This window comes from Coturnix japonica, chromosome 12 (genome assembly GCF_054131305.1).
Source record: "Coturnix japonica strain WE chromosome 12, WE-NBRP24, whole genome shotgun sequence".
Taxonomy (NCBI): domain Eukaryota; kingdom Metazoa; phylum Chordata; class Aves; order Galliformes; family Phasianidae; genus Coturnix; species Coturnix japonica.
The window spans coordinates 13,855,278-13,875,177 of record NC_140674.1 but is presented as its reverse complement, the minus strand read 5'-3'; the positions used below and the strand labels follow the sequence as shown (position 1 = coordinate 13,875,177).

At 43.7% G+C, this 19,900-nt stretch overlaps 1 long non-coding RNA gene across 2 annotated transcripts; it reads left to right on the top strand.

Annotated features, from left to right (window-relative positions):
- The first annotated feature begins 4,711 nt into the window (after positions 1–4,711).
- Positions 4,712–19,058, top strand: LOC146758861 (uncharacterized). Of its 2 annotated transcripts, XR_014933581.1 has the most exons (3): positions 4,715–6,161; positions 16,790–16,952; positions 17,351–19,058. It is a non-coding gene; the product is annotated as an uncharacterized LOC146758861 (long non-coding RNA). The 2 variants fall into 2 exon arrangements; XR_014933580.1 differs by having other exon boundaries at positions 4,712–6,161; positions 16,790–19,058.
- The last annotated feature ends 842 nt before the right edge of the window (positions 19,059–19,900 follow it).

The window sequence follows — 19,900 nt, the reverse complement described above, 5'->3', positions numbered from 1 at the left end:
TCTTCCTCTAGGTATAGGAATTCCTTATATGCTTTGGTGTATTTGACTTGTGGAAGAGGGTGAAATACTTCTGTTCCTGCGCTTTTTAGGTAGAGGAACAAATGACTTCAGGGAAGAGAGAATGCAGAAGTAGAGGAAGGCAGATGTTTTGCAAAGGGCCTTGCAGAGCATCTGTAGGAGAAGCAAAGTCAGCCAGCAATTTTCTTGATCTCTTGTTCGTGCTTTGTGAGCACCCATCATACTCACATGTCCCTTCCACTAGCTTTTTTTCTCCAACCAGCTCCAAAAAAGGTAGGCTGTGTGTTGTCTGAAGGCTGGTTGCAGAGGTATGATACAGATGCTGGTCACAGAGGGTCCGATGAGTCTGTGCCATTAACTCTGGGCTAACTGAGCTGAAATCTCAGCATTTCCATACAAGCTGTCACTGTTGTTGATCTTCGCTATCACCCTTACTACAGTTCATGTTCCTATTACCACCTTTCTGGGAGACAGGGCTTCAAGGTGATTGCATCTCTTTTCCTCCTTCCTCTGACATTCAGTGTTGGGAAGGATTGCTTTTGCTATGGAAGCCTTTTGTAGTGCAATTGTCATTTAAACAGCATCTTGCAGATAGGTTTTAGGCTTGTACCTTGACCCAATGCAATTAAATATACTGTGGGCTGCATGAGATGAATAACGTGAGGGGGCTGGACTTGAAAGCTGCCATAACCCAGCTTAGTTGTGTGGACCTGTTTGGCTACTTTGGGGGGTGTGAGCAGCACTATGATGTCTTATTATTTAATCCCACATCCCGCTCTTCTTTCAGAATGACCTGTCACCTTTTGTTTTCTCAGGATAGGGAGAATGAATACAGTTTATATTTTTAAAGTCAAGAAGGGGGGTGCAAATAGATGTTTTGCATTACACCCTGAACAGAACTGCCCATGGGTCTCACTGCTGTCTCTTTGGATTGGGCCAACAACGTGCCTCTGACACAGGACTCTCCCAGGCAGAGATCTGAGTGCTTCTGGTGCTGCTGGTTGTATCCTGCAGTCGTTTTGGAAAAATAAAATCATTCTGTTTCCATTTTATCACTGAAGGGCCCTAAAACCCAGAACTTTCTTAATGGCCTTTCAAGGAGGTAATGACCGCTTGCTTTGTACTGGAACATGTCCTTTATATTTGATGCTAGTTAATGGGGGTGAAATTGCTCTTGGCTCTTGATATTCCTAAGTGTTCCCCTTTGGGGGCTGGATTCCTTCCCAGTAAGTGGCAGCAGCCACCAGCAAAGGTGAGTTTGACATTGCTGCAAACTCTCCCTGCAGCAACCCGTGCAACTGTGCCAACGCTGGCTCCCTTTGCTTGGATTATTTATTGAAGGTGAACTCCTTGAGTATACAGAGCACAGCATGTTTTCTTGAGTGCAAGCAAGGACCCCAGAGATGTGATAGAGGGAAAAAAAAACCTCAAGGTAAAGCCATGGAAGGTGCTGTATGGGCTTCAGGCTACTATCTTGTGGCTGCTTTGTTCTAGGCAAGGGTCGGCTTCCTTTTTCCAGCAGAGGCCTTTGGCTCCAGCAGCTGGTGAAAAAGGTTGTTGTTTGTGGTTTAAGAAGAAGGGAGGGTGAACTGGTATGCTTGGCTCTTGTACTTGGTTTTCATATCTGTGAAGTGTGGGTGACGATTTTGCCTTCTTCAGAGGCTTTTTTGCAGGCTTATGGATAGAAAACACACAGAAATTCCCTACTTCGCAGTTGGGACACATTGGCATTCTGTGCAGGAACTTTCATATGGGCCTTACCTAAGTGACAGTGGGCAATATGTGGTATAAGCACATTGTCTCTAATGTAGTGGCTATTCACTAGGAACTGTATCTGCAAGAGTGCTGTTATTTTACTACATGCTGGGAGACTTCTCCCTTTGTTTAGGGTTGTGCAGAATCCAGCTGTGATTTTGCTGGCAGAACTGTACTTCCAGCAGAGTGAGGGTTTGTGTGTGCATTGCTGGGTCACGTGTTCCACCATTGCCATTAGCTCGAATGAAGTTTGGTTAGTGGGCCACAATGCCTGCAGTCTATTGGATGCTGGCATGCTTCTGCAAGCACCAGTCTAGGATTGTGCCTTGTACCTCCAGTCTTTTGCATGTATTACAAACGTTTGTATTTTTATGGCACAGCAGTTGCACTCCCTGTTGGCTCTGAAGATTCAGAACTAGCCCTCTGTCATGACAGCATTGCTTCTCTCTGGATATTTATCCTGTGAGACTGAGAGCAAACTGAAACCCTAAAGGCTTTCAGCAGTGTTAGCTTGCCCTCATTGCTAGTATATAAGAAACGTGCTGTTCTGGCTCTTCTTTGATATCTTCCTTGGATTTGTGCTGCTGCAAAGCTTCTCTGATCTTTGCTGCTAAATGACACAACCTAGAAGAGCAATGTTATAAGTGAACTCTGCAGAAAAGGATCTCACTGTTTTAAAACCAGAGTGATCTCTGGGAAAAGAATTACTTAAAACCTTTGATGCTGCCAAAGGCCAGGCAGCTGGGGCATTTAGAAGAAATCCAATTGTTCAAGTAGTGAGAGCACTGAAAGAAAAACGTTAGTGTCAATCTCAGGTTAATTGGAAAATATTCAAAGGGCTTTGTTTTGCTTAATTTTGAGGTTAGAAGTTCCCTGGGGTTCTATGAAAAGAATGTAACACTGGCAGCTCCTTTGAAATGAGCAGGAGTAGGCTGTAAAGCAAAGAATTGAGAGAGGATGTGACCTCCTGGTGGACAGCTGGATGGGGCAGCAGGAAAGTAAAGATGAGAAAGCTGTGCAACTGCTCCTGCTTCAAAAGAAGTCCGTGGCGTGGCATAAATTGAAAGGTATGAAGACTCTCACTAATTCATTCTCTGTTCACCCCATTCCCAAGGCAAGGTTGCCTAACTCCAAGCATTCCCTGGCTGTGCTCACAGCCTATGGGAAGTAAGAGACATCCAGGTGTGCAGTGACCCTGCTGGTCTATTAGAAAATCAACATCTGCTGGGAAGCTTGGAGTAGCTCTGCAACAAAAGCCCCAGGTTCTGGGATTAACTGTGTGCACTTGTTAAGGCCAACCCTTTATCTTTTTTTTTGTTAGCATAAAGCCTTTTGGGGTAAGGAGTGTCTTAGCCTACATCCATGTGGTTATTCTGCAGGATGTTAACCTGCCTGGGGTCCTGGGGCTGTAAGCTGTGTGTGTGGGAGGTGGGAGCCTGCAGAGCCCGTTCCTCTCTGGGAGTCACAAAGGGAGTCCCTGGGGCTGTGGGAAGTGATACAGCAGCTGGGTTTTGTCCTCTTTTTGCCCTATGTGAGGGTAATTTCAGCTGAGTGCATCTCTGCACCATCTACAATAGGACAGCATGAGGAGATAGAGACTTTTCATCACACTCACTAGGAGAAGTTTTGAGAGCAGTTCCTCAGCAGGGAATCATGAGCTGCAGGAGCCTATTGGAGAGTGTCCAACCTATTTCTTGGGAAAAGGAAACTCCAGGGCTCTGAGACCCAGTGTACAGCCTCAGGAGCATTTCAAGCCATTGGAAAGCATGGAAGTTGCTAATCGTGTTGAGAATTGCATTGTGTTTAACTGCATACCTGGATTATGGAGAGATGGTGAAGGGATGGGAGCAAGGGTAGGTAATAACCAAGAGAAAAGGCTGAAATATCTGGGGAGTGAGTAGAGGAACCATCTGAGAGCATCATCTCCAGCAGCCCGCTGACAAGATGGAGTCTGGCTGCCTTTCAAAGCAGAGTCCTGCAGGCTTCTTCTTAAGAACAGAAGGGTTTTACAACCCTTTTGGCCTTATGTGTCCATTCTGCTGATTGAAAAATCACTTCTATTGATTGAAGAACTCTTTTCCTGCTAGTGATTTGAGTCACAGAGTAAGGAAAACAAGTTTCAGGTCTCTTCTGTTCTGAGTGGTTTTTCTCATTTTGTTTTTCTTGCTCGCTCTGAACCACTGTATCAAAGGCTGGGACTGGCTGTTCTAGGCTGATCATAAGTCAGATCACTGAAACAGGCAGTGACCCTTGTACCAAAAGCTGTGGGTTCTGTTTTACACCCGGGAAGGCACCTGGTCTTGAGATGCAGGCACTGGGAGAAACAATCCATCACTTTGCTTGTTGTTTGGACCAGCCCACTCCGCCCCGAGTTCATGATGCAGATTTTGTTTTCCTTCCGAGTTTGGCTGGCTGCCTCAGCCCTTGTTTATTTTTCTCCATTTTTACCTGCAACTTTAAGTGTACAATACTCAAGAATAGTTTTCTCTCCTGGAGGAAAGAGATGCTACCTGTAGGCTGTCATGAAGTTGTCCATTGACCTTTTCTTTTCACTTTTGCAGTCCTAAGACTCTGGGAACGCTCATTATCAGTGTTGTGTAATTGTCACAGTGCACTCCTAGAGTCAACAATGTGTTGTGAAAAGGCCAAGAGCCAACACCCACGTGGATCAGCCTCTTCTATCCAACAATAAGCACCTAAAGAACTTTAACCTCACGCTGCATGCTGTTGTCGTTGCTTAAATGCAACAATGTGGATTGCAGGTTGCATAAAACACAAGAGAAAATTCTGGATTAAGCAAATAAACCCACAACAGCCAACACCTTATCTATAATAATAAACTGGGCATCAATTATATAATCTTAAACTGGGTGTGGTTTTATGCTAGTATAGAGTAGCATCACTCCTTAAGGTAGATACTTTTTTTAGTTGGTTTTTTTGTTTTTTTTTTAATGGAAGTATGCTGCTGTTTGTCATCAAGAAGAGCATATTGGGATAATTTATTTTGTATTTCCATTCTGCAGTGCTCAGGCTTTGAGCTTTCAGCTTTGTAATGCTTATGAATTTCTTGTGGTAACCCAGAAGTAAAAAAGTGGGAAGCCCAGGTTACCTAGAGCAAGGTGTACCTACCCTCTGTTAGAAACATAGCACGAAGGGAATGAAAATAAACATCAAATGTGGTTTTGGACAGAGCCTGGAGTGATGTTCTTTGACAAGAGGTATTGAAAAGTCCCATTAAATAAATGGCTGTTTACAAAAGATAGAAAAGAGAGACAGGACTGGAAGCCAAGCACTTTTTCAGTGCCCTGTAAATAAATTGCTTCCAAAGAGTCATCCTAGGAAGTTTAGTCTGTTTACTCTGTTGATGTTGTTATGGCCTTATCTTTAAGTTTGTCCTTCACTGGTTAGGAACGGGTCTGACTGCACTAAACTGCTCTTTGCCTGGAGTGAGTTCATCTCAACGTTAATCACTGCTCACCATAATGGTGTGGTGTTTCACGCTCTGACCCCTGCGCCACTTTGTGTTCATTGCTAAATGCAAGTTGAGGCCTCATTTTTGTTGGTTCCTTTTGATATGCACAAATGCCTATCAGACTTAAAGGTGAGTAATCAGACTATTTTTTTAGTGTCCCTGGCTGTTTTCTCTTGTACGAGTTTGATCTGGTTGATATTAGAGTGGCCAAAAAGATAAATGCAGACTTGCTTGATACTCTGGACTAGCTTCTAGAGGCACAGACATATGCAAGTCTTAGAAGCTCATATTTCCATTGCTGAAGTCTTGAGTAACCTTAACCAGAGCACTGGATCTTTCTGAACTTGGAGAATAGTGTTAACCTCCTATGGGCTGAGTAGTGTGGCATGAGATTTAGCTAATATTTGTAGAAGAGCAATTCTTTAGAGGCATATGAGTCTTAGCTAATATTTACAGAGCTCTTTGAGGTCTTGGGATAGATGCTGCTACCAAAGGGTGAAGTGGTATTCACATGTTCTGTCGTGTCAGAGTTGTTTACAAATAGAATAGAATGGTGTTTTGAAGGTCAGGGACCTTGAGAACAATAGTGGGTTTGAAGTACTCATTTATTTTTTACCAAGTTCAGATGCCTGGCATACACTAGCATTTCATTTATATAAAAGATCTGATCAAACATTTTGGTTGTTTAAAAGGGTTGTTTTGCTTGTTTTTTAGGCTGTTGAAATGTCAGATGGTAAAAACAACCCAAGAGTTCCAGATGGGGCAATTAGAAGAGAAACATGCTGAAGATGATAATAAGAAAATTCTGGATTCTCTCAACTGGGAGTCCCATGTCCTCACCTGTGACTTCCAAATGCAATCACTGTTTAAGTCTTGTGCAAAGCAGCACACCATGAGGAAGTTCTTCATTATCAGGGTAAGCAAAGTCTGCAACAGTTTATTCATGAGTTCATGTGTGCTCAGAGTTGTTTGGGAGCTGGAATCTCATTTGGAATATTGAGCTTTTATATGACTGAGAAAATTACAAGCTCTCTGCTTTAACAACCCCGAATCTGATTGAGAGCTTCATGACTTAGGATAACAGGAAGAAGCACCAATGAGTTTGATCCCATTCACTGGTATTAGTACTGTGGTTTTCACCAGCAGGTGAATCTCATTGTCCCCTTAACTCCTGTGAGAATATGGGCTAAATCTATATAAGAGTAAAGGTGGAAGACCAGCAGTGTAAAAAAATGCTGTGAAATCCCTGGTTCCTTGTGGAGAAGAAAAAACTCGTGCAAAGGGATTTATCTAATCAGATGGCTCATTTAGTACTCAAAAACAAAAAACACCCAAAAACCCAAACAACAACAACAAAAAACCTGTCTCAATTCCTCTAGTCTATGGCTAGCTTTCATGAAGACAAAGGGAGGGAAGTATCATTTGTTGGCTGGCAAAGCTAACCCTGACTTAAAATCAGAGTAAAAGGTGCAAATTGCAGTTCTTGTTTGTTTACTCATGAAGCTGTACTAGGCGTTGAGGGCTGAAGCTGCAGCAAATTCCTAACGTATGTTGCTGTCTAATTTGTTATACTGGGGGTGGTTTATTCCCTAGTGTTTAGTGGGAACTGAAATTAGCTTGCAGTGACATGCTGTAGTGCCTGGTGACCTGTTCTTCGATGCAGGGAAATGTAAGGGTGTTCTTAGGGGGTGCTTGGCTGATCACTGCCATTTATTGTGTCAGGAATGTACTGCAAGGGCTCACTTCAGAGCCCTTTAAACTGCTGCTTTCACCGAGACAGAAGTAGCTTTGCGCCTTGAAAGGCTGTGTACTCACTTTCTATAGTGATCTGAAGGATAGGCAGAGAGAAGCTTTTGGGGAGGAAAAAAAAAAATAGCATTAAATGCCAATAATCTCTGGCATGTTGTGAATGTGGTCTTTAGTTCTGTCTTCAAGACTGCTATTCCGAAACAGCACCTCAGGAGAGCCATACTCCACAGCAGAGGAGTTTGTAAGCAGCCATCGGTGGCTGTCTGTGAGCTATTGTACCCAAAGGACAAAGAGAGAGGGGCAGTAATTATCCCTGAATTTAACAGTTATGAACATGTGATGTATAGAGGAATGAAGCTAAACCCATGGGATTGCTGCTACCCAATTAAGGGCTCTTTGTTGCCTTGACATGGCCTGCACTGTGCTGGAAGCAGCAGTGCTCCATTAGGCAAGATCCCAGTGCTTAGGTTTGGATCTTACCACTTTAGGGTTACTGCATGCTCCCCAAAACCAGTCTGGAGATCTCAGACAGATAACACACTGTCTGTGTGAGACAAAGAACATGAATGTAAGCCCAATTATTATGATTATGTGAGAAAGTCATTATTTACTGGCTTTGAATCAAATGTTGCAGAGTGGATCAGAGAGGTACTTTGGGGGCTACAAATACTGACAATACCTTCCAAAACTGAATGCTTCTTGCTAGTGGAAAAAATATCTGGCTTTATTAATTACAGCCCTTTCTTCAAGTCCTTTTGCTCTACGTTTCTCTGTGGAAAGCAGCTTTATCTCCACTGAGCAAAGACGATCAATACAATCAAATCAGAGCTGTTCGGGAGGTTGAAACAATTGGAAATGTTCCTTGTTCTGCGTTTTACACTGACGTGAAAAAACACTCACACTGAAGCTTTGTGGGCTTTTCAGGCCAATAGCAGACGGTCTTTAAAATGAACATATACAAAAGGCTTTGGCACTTCTTGAAGAGCATCATGTAAGGTCTGGGGCCTTCACACAGCTCTCACACTGTGACATCCAAGTTTCTCCATATTTTCCCTCAACCCCTGTCTTTCACTCCAACTCTAGATGTCAATGCTCCCTACAGAATCAGCCTGGTTCCCTTTCTGGTAGTTTTAGGAAAGCTGCTAAGTAATGTGTGCTACCAGGAACCCAATCAAATGTGTTATAATTTTATATAAGCCAGAGGGAGATGATGGTAACGACTCATTGGGCTCCCCATGCTTCTACCTTTGGTTCTGTTGAAGTAGTCTCGAAGATCTTGGTTTCTTTGATAGTTGCAGATGTTTTAAGTGAGCAAGATGCTGCTTGTTCAGTGCTAATATGTCTTGCCTTGTGATGAATTCTATGATGGACTTTAAGTGAGGATGTTATGGCTGCCTTTTCACCATCTGCACAAGATATATTGGAACACAGATTTTTTTTAGCCAAGTAGAGGGTAGGAGATGAATTATCTGAATCATTTTGACTTGGATACTACAAAGTGCAGGATGTGAAGCAAACTAATGTTAAGGGCTCTCTATGAGGGCACCATCTATGCGTTCGATGATCTGGAATCGAAGCAGAGCTAGTTATACTTTAACTGTCATCTTTTATCATCAGACTTATTTTACTGTTCTTCTGCAGTGTCCCCTCATTTGGCCAGAAGTGTTTGACCAAACTGTGGAAGGTCTGTGTCATGAGGAGTTCAGAGGAGATGTCACAGAGCAATTTGCTGTTGAGTGGAGAGTCATGAAGAGTTTGCAGCCTGGCTGCGGTGTTGATACATATGACAGGCTGGTAGAAAGGAGACAAGCTTGCGAGAGATGCAGTGTGATGGTGTGTTTGAGGTATGTGAACACAAAACAAGTGCCCAAGCATCTGGCTTTTATGTTGGTCTTTGTGCAAGCATTGCTTCTCTGGTGTTTGGTCTGGCTCATCTAGAGGCAGGCATACACTTAGACTGCAGACCCACTGCCAATAATGATCTTTCTGAAGTGATTGCGAGGTAAGTCAATTATGTCATTCCTCTTAGAAAGGGAAGTATTAATTAGGTGAATTAGAGATGCAGAGCAAAAATGATCAAAGCAGGTGATGAAATGGGGTACCAAGATATACAGTGTGGTTTAATGCTCATGATGCCTGTTCACTGTGAATGTCTTTGAAGATGGGTGATACATAACATTTCTAATTGATTACATTAGCAAGAGTGTTATCTGGAGGGCATTTGATGGAGATTCAGGAAACCTGGCTCTGTTTCTTGGTGTTTCATTGGCCATCTGAGCAAGTTAATTCCTTTTCCTGTGCCTTAGTTGTTCCACCATTAAAAGGCAGATAATCACCCATAAAATGGAGATAATTATACTGTCCTGTTTGAAAAGGATGTAGAGACCAGCTGATTACAAGTGCTGGATGCATTTTTGAAGTTATTACTATTTGCTTTGTTTAGATAAGTTAATAATGACAGACACATCAACGTCAGTGGATGTGTGACTTGCTTTGAGCTGGCAAGGAGAGATGGGAACTTGAATCACTATTGATTTTCACTTTAAAGGTCTCTGCTAGCAATTTATTTAAAGGAAACAATAAAGGTTGATGCCAGAACTCTTCTTTTTGCTGGAACTGTGTTCTTCTCTGCAGTATCTATTTCTAGTTAGGAAAACCTGAGCAGTTGGCAAATGACAACTCCTCCATCTAATAGGTGCCACATCACTCATGTCTGGGAGTGTAAATGTTCTGTACTTAAGGATCATTGCAGGTGGCACCCTAGATTTAGCAGAGACAAGAATAACATCTATTGCTGTTCCTGACACTTCTGAGGTCTTCCAGAGCCATTTGGAAAGTGTGGAAGTAGATAGTGGCAGGATCAGGTTTAGGTGCTTTTGAAAGCTATTTTGTACTAAACAGTTGTAAATCAGCATGAGACATCATTCACAAAATGTCATCTGCTGAGAGAGGACCCTTTTTTGAAGTCTTAAGTACTGCTCTGATTGAGACTTTGAGAAGTTTGGCATGTTTCTACTTGTCATCCTAAAGAGGAGCAGAAAAGAAGTTGCTGCATGATCTTGAGTTATTGAAGGTTGATGTAGGCAGGTGACCATTCATACTAGTAAAAGAATGGATAACTGCTGGAGGAGCCAGCACCGATGATAAAGAACTGGCATTGATATGTTCTTTCATGCTATTGCTATTCAACGTGCATGAAAAGACTTTTGAAAGGAGGAGGAAGCTTAGGTTAGAATTGCTGCGAAGCATCAGTTTCCCTGGCAGTGTTGTGGCAGTCAATGCCTCTCACTTTTCACCAAAGTTGGATTTGAACTTGGAATGAAGTCATTTTACACCTTGTTGCAGCTCAGGCCGAGTCCATAACCAAAAATCACTTTCTGCTTTTATATGAAGTGGTACATCGTAAAAGAAACATCCGTTGGTCTTAGTGGAGTGGGTGATAGCAGAATAAAGACAGAGTAAACGACTTTCTCACTTGTAAAGACCAGTCTTGCTAGAAGCAGTATAAAAATCTCCCAACCCAGCAGATAGGTAGTACTGTATGGTCAGAAAGCTTTCATCCCAGGTGCCACAGAAAAGCCTTTTTGGTGCTAAATCTCAAGTTGAAAGTGCCAAGACTCTCTTTTTTTGCATTTTTGCTACAACAGACCAAAGCTGATGCTGGATGTTATTCAAATGCACTCCAAGCCTCAGTCAGTCCCTTCTCCAAAGAGCTTACATTTGGAACAGACCAAACAAAGAGGAGGTGAAGCTTTTATCTTAAACCATTTTTAGGCTGGTGTTGGCACACACGGGTATCTGCACTCAAAAACATTGCTATTATCCAATTGTGGACAGCATAGGAGATATACCTGGATTTCAGCATCAACTGGTTGGATCACTTGATGGTCTACCACTGGACTTATTGCACTTTCTTTGAGGATACAGTTTCCTCAACACAGGCATTTCATCAATGATGCAGCTGCCCAGGATCTGTGCCATTGTATTGGATAGGCTCTGTGATGTGGGGATTTTCTAGCTGAAGTGGGAATCCATGTATGCATATTTCCCTGAACACAAAGACCAGATTGCTGTTTTCTTGCTTGTAATTTCATCCCCACTATTGATATTTTGCCCCCTGTTTCTCCCTCTCCTTTGTGTGTGCGTGTTAATTTTTTTTTAGGGATGGAGTTAATTAGGCAGCCAATTCTGCAATATCACAGTGGTGTTTGGTCTGGCGAGTGGCATCCCTGGGGCTATGATCCATACACTGAAGCCTGTAGCATAATGGTAACTACAGTGAAATTATCTTGTAATGGCTGGGTGCATACTACCATGGCAGTGTAATTACACGGCAAATACTGCGGGCTGCTTTGCCTAATGACTGGCTAAGCGCCAACTGGAAGTGATAGTAAACGTAGGTCTCTTATAGAAGGCAATGGTGCTGTGATCCTCTGATGCTGTCAGGCATGTCTACCTTCTTCTGTACTGCTGGAGGTAACACCTCCTTTTGGTGGCAGTACTTGAGATAACACTTGTCTGTCTTGACAATCATGCACATTTGCTTTATTTTTTAAATAGCTTGTCTAGCAAAGAAGGACAAATGCGATGTGACCTGCTCTTCCTTTTGTGAAGCACAGCTGAGTTGCTGAGGATGTCGGGTTGGTTGATGTGACAATTTTCACTTCCTTTGGACAGCCTGTCCTCCAGGTTCTGTGCTTTGTTGTGCAGTGTGAAGGTGTGTCAAGTGGCTTTCAAGCCAGTTCAGCTAGAGCAGGAATTTAAGTAAGGCTTGAAAATGTTTGGTGGGTATTCATTATAAAGAGTAGCTGGTGTTTGTCATGTCGGTTCTTTAATTTTTGTCTGTAGATGGAAGGTTTTTAAGCTGCTTACTGAGTGGCAACCCAACATAAAGAGTGCTTAGGCAGCTTTCACTGGGACACTCTGGGAAACAAGAGTGTTCAAGATTTCTATGATGACAAAGACTTGTGAATCAGGCTGCCAAAAAATACCTGCTTGCAGCCCACAGCATTTTTCCCTCCTTCTCCAGACATCAAGACTTGAAGTAATCATGCCTTCTTCAGAGCATGAATCCTATGATCAACAGAATGAGTGCCTGAGAGTGGCTTCACCAAAAGATGACACCCAAACAACTCACAATAAAATCAAGACTAATTTGACACCGCAAATTCTAAGTGGTTTTGGAAAATAACTTCCAGAACTGCAGCTAATTATTTACAAATCTCTGGGAGTGTTTCTGAGAAGGCCCTGAGTGCTTCCCAGATCTGGCATGCAGCATAGCATTCAGGTGCAGTAATTTCAGTTGACACTGTTGAGGAGCAAAAGTCTCACGAAAAAGCCCAGGAAATGATTTAAAAACTGAATGTACTTTACATTTGAAAATTTTAAGGCTATTAGTAAGGTTCCTGTGTCACCTGGGTGCAGTTGTGGCTAATTATACCAAGTCTGTTTGGTTGTTGGAGGTCTTTGCAATATAAGCCAGCTTAGTTAATTCATTTAGATCTGTGTTACTACTTACTCCAGATCAGCTGGAAAAGCTGCTGTCTTTTATTTCTGAAATGGAACTGAATATTCTCAATCTCCGCACGGCAGGCATGAAGAATCATTCTGTCAATTCTCTTCCTGCCAGCTGATGCCAGGGTCAGAGAAGTAGGTCACACCTTCCTGGTTTTGAGATGGAGCAATACTCATTTTAGACCAATTTGCTCTGAGCACGGAGCTCATCTGCTGGGTTGAACCAGGGCATTGTTGCTTTCTCTGGTGCATTGTTCTGCTCTCCCTCTAATTAGCTCCAAATGTTTCTTATGCCTGGAACACAGTGGTAGTGATGAATAATGGCCTCTCTTCTCTTAACCCTTCGACCCTTAATTCAGCTGTGCACTCCCACCTAGATGCTTTCCCTTTCCGACATGCACCAGCGCTGTGTCAGTCTGACAGCTGCCTGTATCAGACTTGCTGACCCATAACCTCCTCTCTCCCATTCTGTGAATTGAGTAGGAGAGCACAGGAGCATGGCCTTGGTTCCAGCATCTACTTTTCAGATCGTGATGGTTGCTTTGTGTAAGCATACGTAAAGGCGCACTGCTGTTGGTCCTGGGAAAGGTGGAAAGCCACGGTTATTGAAACCCTTCTACTTTGGAGACGACCTGCCTAGGGAAGCAGATCAGCTTGTTGATTTGTAGTTGTGCTGATTTATGGACATGCAAAGAAGAAAGGCATTGCAGGCTGATTGTAGGAGATGAGTTTTAACTGCTAAACAGGAGTCCCCCTCTGATGTGGTTTCTTATCAGGGCAGGGTGCAGACATTGGGGAAGTCGTATGTAAGCAGTCATGTGAGTTCAAGCTGGAGGAAAGCAGGAGTGACAGTCACCAAGGCCTTCCATAGGGTGGGAGTTAGCGGGAGGAAGGAGAGCAGACTTGCTGCAGATGAGTCATGGGGGAGCATAACTGGGGAAAAGGTTATACTAGGGTCTATTCCTGTCCTGCAAAAGAGTACAATGTCAAAACACATTCTAACACCTTTCTTCTCACAGCAAGCCTTCTTGTTTTAATTTGTGGCTTGGTTTGTTGTTTTGTTGTTTTTGCCATTGTTGTTTGTTTTCCTGAACCAGAAAACGGAGCCATCCACCCAATATGCTGAGCTCCCCTCATTGCAGCAGGCAGGCAGCTTTTGGAGACCTGGCAGATGTCACCTGGGCCAGCACTCTGACTATTGTACATGTGGCTGTCATTCCCTGCATGTTGCAGGATGCTGCATCTGTGCTGTCTTGCAGTGAGCTCCCTCTCTGTCACTGACAGCACCTTTCAGCCTTGATAAAACACTTGGAAACATCTGCGAGCCCTTGAGCAGCAGAGGAACGGCAAGCCCCAAGTGCTGTGTGTTCTGCATGCTCTTTACCTGCCTTCTTCCTGCACCACCCCTGTGCTGCTCCAGCAGTGAAGTGTCTCTGAGTTATTGCGAAGGCCAGCGTGCTGTCATCACATACTGTCTGTTTTATAACTCTCTGGTCTTGTAAAGCACTGACATTTGGTTAGGTTGGAAACGGTTTACAGCTGGAACAGCACTGCTTTGTGCCTCTGGTGGGAAAGGCTGAGCTTTTGTTTATGTTGGTGTTGTCTGTCCTACAGCACACAAGGGTTGGGCTGAGGCTGGGGGTGTTTCTGTGGCGTGATACTTTTGGATGCTTGAGTCACAGGTCTGTCTCTGTCTATGCAACTCCCAAGGAGCTGTATCCGCTATAAATTCATTTTTCTTCAAGAAAGGTCTCCCTGTGGCCCAGGTCTGGGGGCAAAGAGTACCCAAAGAGATGCTACAGACATTACTTTATTTGCTTCGTGACCTCAGTGTGACTAATGTCTTTGGAAGATCAAAACTTTGAAACTCGCACAGACCTCCATCATACTATCCTACCAGTTCCTGCCCCAGCCTCTTCCCATCTCATGCTATAGCCCAAGAACTGGTATCTCAGCTGGAACACAGCATGACCCAGCTGTTGGCTATGGTCAGTTTGGCTTGGAGAATGATTTCTGTAGACTCATGTTCTTTCTTTGAATAGATGGGTAATGACTGGGCGGTAGGAGCTGTACTAATAGGGTAGAGGCTGTTGCTGTTCCTTGTGTGGTGAAGTCCATGGGGCTGCAATCTCTTCTGCACTGGCACAGCTTGTGAAAGGAGTTTGCAAAGTTGGAAGGCAGCCTTCACCACTGAAAGACAATTACCTGCAAGGAGAACCTTGATATTTGTAGGCTGTAATTAAAAGAAAAGACAATTTTGTTAATCTAGTCTCACCCTCTGTTTCATTCAGATGAGACCTGAACCCATAATGTCTGCATCAAGGCTAATAATTCACTGTTAAGCTGGAGCACATATTTTAGGAAGACAGCAAATTTTGTTTTAAGTGCTGTAGGGGTGGAAAATAAAACTCTCTCCTACATCATTTGTTCAAGTGATTAACTACTGGCATTATTGCAAGTTTTAATTTTTAAATACTCATATTACTTCCAGTTTGATTGTATCCAGCTCTTACTTTGAGCTTCTGGATCTAGTTATGTTTTTGTTTGTTAGGTTTTTGGAGCCTTTTAGCATCTCTCTGTCCCCTACTGAGACTTGTTAATAGATCTAGATCTAATACCCTCTGAACCTTTACTTTAGTAAGCCAAGTGGATCAGGCAGCTGAAGTGTCTCCTCCTTTCTTGCTCTTGCATCAGCTGGAATCGAATGATGTGTTATGTTGGATCAATCATCTGTTCAGAACAGCTTCTGACCACCTTCTATTCCATGATGCTTCAACACATGCCATCAAAAGTACTTCTTTTACTTGTGGCTGTTCTCTGGCTTCAAACCAGCAGTGTATATTTTCCGCTGACTAACCCAGATGGACCAAAACCCAAAGCCGATGGTGAGAGCTACCTGTCTGCTGCAATGGGGTTGTGCAGGAAGGGATCCGGGCTGCTCCTGGGAGAGCTGCAGATCTCTCTGGGTCAGGAGCTCCCAGCAGCCAGGGCTGCTGCCCCACTGAACACAACTGGACTGCATTTACTACTCCCTTACAATCCGTTTCTCTCTTCAACTCGAGTTTTTGGTCGCTAGTTTGCTATTGCCCTCTAGTGGCAACATGATCGCTGTTGGCTTCGCTTCTTAAAGTGTTTTGTTTTCTGCAGACATTCTACTGCTTATTACCCTTGGGCAATCGGCTTGTTGACACGATGGATTTCGGTAATATTACTTACCCGGAGTTTAGTATTCAGCTTTATTAATTTGAGCTTTATGCTATACAGGGAAGGAAACTTGCTTTCGAACTTAGATAAATAATGACTGCCCTGTCTCTGAATAGATTTTCATTTCTTGCTCATCAAAATGTTTGACAACAGAAGCTGAAGAAAATGTTGCCATTTCTTAAAATAACTCAGAGTCCTGCAGAGTCTGAACTCTGTGCTGAACTTTGTGTGTGCAGTCAGCACTGACCATCTGATGCATGGCCAGATCTCTGTTGTATTGGAAACGTTGCCTTTTTACTGTTTGTATTTCTATCTAAGGGGGGTTGTTTTTATTCTAAGGAGTGGACTATTTAAAGCACGCTGCCTTCCCATGAATCTTTATGTTGTCAGATAAACCAAATCACATATGGAACGGTGCTGGCTAATCAGGGTCTGTCTTTTTATAGAGATTCTAAGAAGATAGTTTATTAATGAGACCTAGATTTCTTTGCCCGGTTGTAATGCCGAGAGATCTTAATAAGCAATAAAATGCTCTGTCTGCAATCACTTTTGAGAGGAAAATAACGCTATGACTAATGTGATTGCTCTCCCTACACTGCCATCCGGTGGATGCAAAATTCAGTTTTTGTAAAGGGAAAGGGAAGTTCCCCTACTGATATCACAGCTTCTAAACTTGAGCTGACTCTCGCTTGTAATGCAGTTTTCAGGCTATAATGAGGAAAATGCTGGTTAATGTCCAATTTCTGTTAACTTATATTAAAGAAAGAAGCTTTCTAATCTCTCATCTAAAATAAAATGTCCTTTACCTTGGCCCATCTAGATCTTGACAAAGGGTTCTGAAAACCTCCTTGACTCTTCATTTTCAACATCTGACATGGACAGTCCAAGCCACTCGATGCTCCTACTTTGGATTTTTTTGGCAAATGAAGGCTGAGTTCCTGCTTTGATTTTCAGATAATTGGAGTGGGGCTAAAACCAGCAGAACCTTGTGTCAGATGCTGTGCTGCATTTTTGGTGAGAGATAGGAAGGCATGGGGCTGGGAGTTAATGCTCTACTTTTCTTTCTTGGACTGGCAGAAAAAACAAGAAGGAGCATGTTGTGCTGATCCTCCTACCTACCCACTGGTCTGCAAATGGAGCTTCACCATACTGAGCTGCTTCTGGGCATAGCAGATCCACTGATGCTGACCACCACTGACTGTGTTTGCTGCTTCATTATCCCAGGAATGTGTCTGGAGAAGTGAGTACCAGGAGGGGACTTTGGCAGCAAGAGGGGTTGAGTCCTTTGGCGGAGCGTACAGCTATTTGGCCTCTGTCATTGCCTGCAGCTTCCTCCAATTTGCCTGGATTGACGGTTGGCCTAGATGATCTCAGTGGTCTCTTCCATTCTTAATGATTCTACGACTCTTAATTCTGAGATACTGCTAGCGCAGAGCACTGTGAAATCCCTGCCATGATCAGTTGAATGCTGTATGTGTTAATCCAACAGTTGCAGCAACAGGCTTTCCTGTGCCTCTTTCCAAGAGGCAGTGGGAGTAGGGTGGCAACCTGGTCACTGACAGCTAAGGAGCATGTCTAGAGGTTTGGTAGATGGGGTTTTGGTGCTATTTCCTTGTACTTTATATCTCATAAATTCAGACATTTAGGAGAGTGCAGCAACATCTGGAAGATGGTGAACTGCTACAGTGAGGAAAACTGTGTGATCTAAACCAGCATGGCCAGTCCTCGGAAGCTGAGCTTGAAGGATCATTTGGGCATTTCAGCTACTGCAGGTGGGCCAGGTAGTCGCCAGGAGATGACATCCATCCCCCAGAGACGCTGCAGCCCATGCTGGGCATGGTGCCTGTCCTTATCTGTGAGCCTTGTGCTTTTCTCTAGGCTGTGCTAGGTCTCTGCAGTAGGGTATCTGGGGCCAGGTCTTGGTCTGCAGACTGGAGGTGAGAAGTCCTGTCGCTGCACATCGTTGCCAGCGCGTTCCCATTCTGAGTCATTCCTTTGCCTGTTTATTTTTGGTGTTTGTTTATTTACCAGTGAGGTGTCAGCCCAGAGCAGGTTGGCTGTGCCGAACTCCTCTGGTGGCCCAGTGGATGCTGCCAGCTCTCTCCAAGTCCTTCTGTGTTGAGAGGGCTTCCACCCTGAGCCCATAGAGAGAGAGAGAGAGGCTGGGTTCCTGTAAGAGCAATCCCACCAGTCTCCCACCAGAAGAGTGCTCCACTCCAGGTAACGAGCGTGGTAGCATAGGGTAAACTTTTTCCACCCTCCCCATGGAGCCCCTGGCTCCCAGCTCTCTCTCTCTGAGCCAATTGTGGGGGGTGGAGGGAGGTTAAGAGGCATATCCTTTGCTGTAATTATATCCTGTTGCTAGAGATATTGTGTTCTGTATAAAGAAATCATCATAATACAGCCTCCCGGAGAAGGTAATTACTGTGCATCTTATGAATGGCTGCATATGAATGTCTGCTCAAGCTGCTGTCAGCAGCAAGTTTCAACACATCTTACATACCAGGCATTTCACAGCCTTAGTTTTATTTGTTTTCATCACCCCTTGCCTTATGCTTTATATTTCATTAATGGAGCTGGGGTTTTTTTTGTTTGGGTTGTTTATTTGTTTATTATTAAAAAAAGAAAGAAAGAAAAAGGCCAAAGTTCATGCCTTTGATGGAGCTTTGGGTGGTGGTGGCAGCAGCTTTTATTTGCTGCATTTCCATTGCTCTGTGGTGGTTTGAGAGGATCTGGAAGATGCTGTTTCCCAGCAGTTCCCATATGGCAACACACTTGTTGGTCCTGGTTTCCTAGTATGAGCCCCCATAACGTGGACCATACCACTGTTAACAAAATTTGGTGTCACCATCACTAGCTTAACCACACAGATTTAACACCATGAGGTCATTTATTTTCTTGTTCTAATCTGCCAGTTTCTCCCTTGTATTTAAAAAGAGTTGGCACCTCTTCACAAACAGGGATATCAGACCCTTCAGGTTTTGGAAGCTCCTCTAAAGCTCCCTCTGCCTTCAGTCTGCTTGCCACTGGCACCAGTGACTCCTCAGCTTGGTTATGTAAAGAGTATGGATATGGTTTTACAACTTGGTAATACTGTTGGTGAAGATGGGCAGATGAATGATCCATATCCATTAACTTCAGCAGGAATGTTTTAGTTAGATGAGGGAACACCAATGGAGAGCTGGTTTGTCATGATAGGAGTGACCAGGCTTCTGTTCCTTTCCCTAAGGTCACTAATATTTGTCTTTCCCCAGCAGTATGGAGGGTGATCTGTGTGCATATGGAGCCACAGGGTATGATCACAGCACCCTGCATGGCTATGAAAACATCATATCCATCTCCTGGCCAGCTCAAACAAAGTTATGGAACTGCTGCTTGGATTGCTTCCTTGTGCAAATGGTTGGGGCATCCTCTTGCAATGCTGAAGCTGAGTTGTTTTGGTGCTGTCAGTGATTTGTTGTGCTTGTGGACAGGTTTCTGTGTGTGCTGAGCATTGCATCCAGAGGTGGCTCCTTCCCGGTGCCATGCAGAGCATTGAGTCTGTGTCTCTCCGTGATTCCTGGTGAAGCCTGAAAGGCAGCCCGGCTCCTGAAGGATGGAAGGTGCTGTAATAAATGTGAGCTCATAAGGCTGTTGTTAAAAATAACCATAGCTAAATTAAAAAGAAAATCATCTTATTCAGACCTACCCCAGGGGGGGAAATGGACATGAGGAATTGGGCAATCCTTCTGTAAGTTCTCTTTCTTTAGACTATATTTATCCGCCCTGAGAGCCAGATTCTCAGCTGGTGTCAATTGTTGTTGACTTCAGTGGAGTGAAGCTGGTTTACACAAGTTGAGGCTGCTAAATGCCAGCATCTGGATGGAGCTGAGACACAGCTGCAATTACTTTTGCAGAAACCTCCAGTCTGAGGCTGGTTCAAAAGCTCTGAGCCCTCCTGAGTGCTTTAGCCATTAGGGCTCTGATTCAGCAGATTTTTTTGGGATGCAATGAGTTATGAAAGGACCTTTACTCAGGTCGAAATTGGCTCTAATCTCAGCTGGGCTCTGCAAGTCTTGTGTCTGTCATTCTGTTATAATCACCACTTTAGCTGGGCTCCTCTGAAAAACTCTGCAAAACCTTTTTACTTGCTGCTTCACCAGCATCATCTCCTGTCTAGACACTCTAATTATGAGAAGCAGGGAGCGT